Source organism: Papaver somniferum, chromosome 4 (assembly GCF_003573695.1).
Source record: "Papaver somniferum cultivar HN1 chromosome 4, ASM357369v1, whole genome shotgun sequence".
NCBI classification, from domain to species: domain Eukaryota; kingdom Viridiplantae; phylum Streptophyta; class Magnoliopsida; order Ranunculales; family Papaveraceae; genus Papaver; species Papaver somniferum.
Genome location: NC_039361.1, coordinates 32546450 through 32551003, shown reverse-complemented (window position 1 = coordinate 32551003; position 4554 = coordinate 32546450). Strand labels below are relative to the sequence as shown.

Below are 4554 nucleotides of genomic sequence, written 5' to 3'. Positions count from 1 at the left end.
CAAAACCTGCATTAAATTCAATCCTTAAAAGCCGTTGTTGACATCACAATAACAAAGCTAATACTCCCCCTAAAGGTGAGATAAGTAGATTTTCAATCCGCACGTCTTTGTTATTTCAATGTAGTTCTTCATAACTACATATCATATGGTATGTGACTCCCCCTTAGTCTATGCTTGCACTCTTTTCGTTAGAATAAACGTTTTAGCACAAATGTTCTTTCCCTTAGTGATACCAACTCACAATAAGTCAATATCACTTGTTTACTCCATATATTTATCCCCCTTTTTGTCACAAAATGACAAAGAAATGAAAAAAAAAATAAAGGACAAACTGAAAGGATGTTACAAATCTCACAAAGAGAATTTGGAAACCTATAAGAGTTGAGCACGAGGGTTTTACACACCATTTAACAAGACCTCGAATACCAATCTATTAAAATCATATATTGTCCCAACTTGGGATGCATTAGATTCCACACTTTTCCATAAATTTTATGGCTTGAATTTCACAGGGAGATTTGTACCTAAAGGTGTCTATACGGTATTGCTTCGTTTCTATTTTTAGTAAAACGATATGTTTAATCTTATCCAAGTAAATGATTACTAAAAATAAAGTTACATGATTGCTAAAAATGAAGTGACGTAAAGTTATAAGAAAGTTTAATTAAACAAAGTTATCCATAATTAAGATAATCCATTGACTTCGCAATCTTAAATAGTTATGGGGAATTCATTTCAAAATTAAATTATCTAACAAGTCGTCACTATATGTATATAATGGGAAAGACATACTTAGTTTTTCATGATAGTCACGGCATATCTTTGTGGCATTGGATGTCGCGTTTGAGAATCTTTTTGTTATATAAAAGGCATAATATTTTTGTGGCATTGAATGTTGCGTTTGAAAAAACTTCATTGTTATTTATGATGTAACAATGCAAGTTCCCAATTTACTCCTCTTTTCCAAATCCTTTTCGCAATTAAGTTGACTTGTATTCCTTCATCCGCGGAGTTTAAATTGATGTCCTATTAAATAACGAAGTTCCAATGTCAAGACTATTTTCTCTATATATAACTTTATTAATGTTGCATAAAATCATCGCAGCTTAGTTAATGTGAAACGGAGATACGTAGATCTAGGATTATTTTTAATATAACTGTTGAGATAAGATAAGCATAAATTAGGAAGATAAAGGAAAATTTATAAAACTATAATTATTTTATTTTAAAAAAAAAAAGAAAAATGGGTTTTAACAACCCATAATTTATTAAATTACCTCATTAGAATTGAGGTTTGAAGGGATACATAATGATGGAGAATCACCATTCCACAAATTGGAATCATGGTAACATCAATATCAATTACATCAATAGAAAACAGAAAGAAAAACCTAGTACTAAATTTACAGATTTCGGAACTTAAAGAAATAAAAACCAAAATTGTGCTTATTTACATTATGTCGATGAAATTGACATTCTTCTAACGATTATGAATTCAAACGATTTTGATTCTTAATCATTAACATCGTATAGGTTAAATGCTTCTATATAAAGGAAGTAAGATGCCCAAAATAATATCATCACGATCAATCTCGGTCTAAAATGGAAAGTTAGGGTCACTGGGCATATGTTTGGGTTCAACTGGGAATTGCCTTCAGCGCTAACAGTGAGGAACTTATTTTTTTTAGTCTAGCTAGACGGGAATAAAAGTCTGAGTATCACTCTTAATTAGGAGAATCAATTGATTTGAAACCTTAATCAAAGTTTGAAACGAGCAAATTTTATCTACTGATCTGATGAGAAGTTTTTTATTTCCTAAGCAAAAGCACCTTAATTAATGAGCAACTAAGACTTGGATGGGTTAATAGATCCAAAACCTGCTCCGACAAAATTAGTTCACATTTTTTACTTTCTTCCCAATTTTAGTTTTACTACTGCCGGTCTGCCACCTATAAACAAAAGATTAATTCAACCCAATTGCTCAAATTAGTTGAGACCCTGAGTCTTGCCAACCAAAATCCAGTGAAGACAGTTTTTGCTGCTCGAGAGTAAAGGAACATGAGAAAAATTCAACTAATAAACACAAAACACAAACATATATATTTCACTATACTTTTTTTTTTTGCAGTCATATTTCATTACTTTTCTTACAAACAACACACGATATGTCGGATGTTACATTCAAACAAAGGTATTCATGCCAAATTATGCTTTCTCTTGTCAAGGGGAGCTGGTTCGCGATTTAATATTGGGCAACAAATGCAAACCATTTGCCAAAATGATCAACCAGAAGAGACATTGCTTTTATGCGTGACTATTAATTTGCCCCATGTATATGGCCGGGACAATGTTTAGATGGATTTTCTTATTTACCGTAAGACCAAAAGCTTCGGTCATGTCAAGGTCCTCTCTTTTGTCACCGGCAGGAAGTTCCCAATTGAAATAGTACAAGAGGTTGGCAAGACTGTACTCAACAACTGTGATACCAAAGAATATTCCTGGACACCCTCTTCTTCCTGACCCAAATGGAATGAATTCAGACTCTCGGCCCTTAAAATCGATCGGGTTGTTCATAAATCTCTCAGGGCGAAACTCTTCTGGGTCGTCCCAAAGTTTAGCATCCCTATGAATTGCCCATGCGTTGATAAAAACTTTTGTGTGGGACGGGATATCGTAACCTGCTATTTTGGTACTCTTTGATGATTCTCTTGGAACTAAAGTAGGTATAGGCGTATGAAGTCGTAAAATCTCTTTAACAATGCATTTTAGATAGTCCATGTGATTAATGTCCTCCTCTTCTAACTTACGTTTGCTCCCCACTACTCTTGTCACCTCATCTTGAGCAATTTTCATCACTTTTGGATTCTTTAGGAGCTCCGCCATTGCCCACTCTACAGTTGTCGCGGTAGTATCAGTTCCACCCACAAACATATCCTGTTAGAAACCATAGAGTAACTGGATTGAGTTAATTAGTTAATAAGTATCCTAGGAAAAGATTAGAGGAGATGAGAGGTCTTACCAGGATTATTGCTTTGATATTATTACGAGAAACACTTGGGTTATCCTTCTGTGAAAGGAGTAGAATATCCGTTAAATCTAGTTTGTTAGTATCTTCTACTTGTCCATGACCATCCTGTGATTTGGAATGACGAAGGAGATGCTCGTTAATGACTTGGTCGAAGAAAGCATCGAGTTCTTGAGACACTTTCTTAAGCTTACTAGATAATCCGGTTACACCATCCATCCAACCAAGAGATGGAAAGTAATCACCAAAACTAAAAGCTCCGAGCAACCTTAAAACCTCTCTTGACAGTTGACCAAATTTGTTTTCATGAACATTTTCATACTTAGCACCAAAAGCACACCTAGAAACTATGTTGTTTGATAGAGTCAGCAGTAATTTACTAAGATTAATTACTACTTCTCCCTATTCCCTTGATGAACATGAACACAATATTTTCTGGATCATAGCATTGACTTCTTCTGCTCTGAAATTCTTGAATGAATGAACCCTCTTTACACTCAATAGCTCTAGAACGCAAATTTTTCTCACTTGCCTCCAATATTCGCCATAAGGTGCAAAGCCAATATCAGTACATCCATAAAATAGCTCATTTGCGGCAGTAGAAGAAGGTCTATCTGCAAAATCAAGATCTTGGTTTTTCATTATTTCTGTAGCCATATCTACAGATGAAACTACGAGGGTTGGCGATTGACCCAAGTGTAAAAACATCAACGGGCCATATTTTTGAGAAAGATCTCGGAAGGATCGATGAGCTAGTGCTCCTACTTGATGAAGGTTACCTATTATCGGAATCTTGGGTGGGGAAGGTGGTAGTTTATAAGTATTGGATGTTTTTGATAATGAACAAACTCGATGAAGTAAAACAGACAAAGCAAGTATTAGAAATGAGAGTGATAGTATGCGTAAGTTTGAATACTCTGTTGCTTCTCTTAACCAGTGCTGAAGCAATACAAGGAGAGAATCCATCACTTGCTAATTGCGTTGTAACGATTTTTGATGATATTGAACCTAGAAATTTATTTGTTTATATAGACAAGTTAAGATCCTATGTTGACTTGGCCCTCCATGAGAAAACGCCTTTTAGACAGAGAGGGAAGATGTTACTTGAAAAGGACGAATATGCGAAAGCTACAAAATTTACGAAATAGGAAAATTAAAAATCACAGGTAAACAATAATTGGTTCTATAACACAAGCTATATACTAGTATATATTTATAAATCCAACGATTTTTAGTATATTTTGATTCTATACTAGAAAGTCATTGATTCTATATTATCGTTTGATATTGTTAATCCATGAAAGTTTTGGTTAAAAACTTGTTGAAATGTATAAAATTGAATTTCTAAACTCAACCAATGATGCTTGAGAATTACCGAAGGCCCAAAACTCAACTAATTGTTGTTATTGTTCACGTAGATATTTCACATTACATACAGTCAGTGGACAAAATTTCAATCACCAATTCATGAGCGGCAATTTAATGCAGTTGTAGGAGTTAAATTCTGCTATACATTCTACAATTCAATC

At 34.1% G+C, this 4554-nt stretch overlaps 1 pseudogene; it reads right to left on the bottom strand.

The window, feature by feature from the left end:
* Positions 1-2221: 2221 nt before the first annotated feature.
* LOC113272298 lies at positions 2222-3991 on the bottom strand (annotated as a pseudogene).
* Positions 3992-4554: the final 563 nt, after the last annotated feature.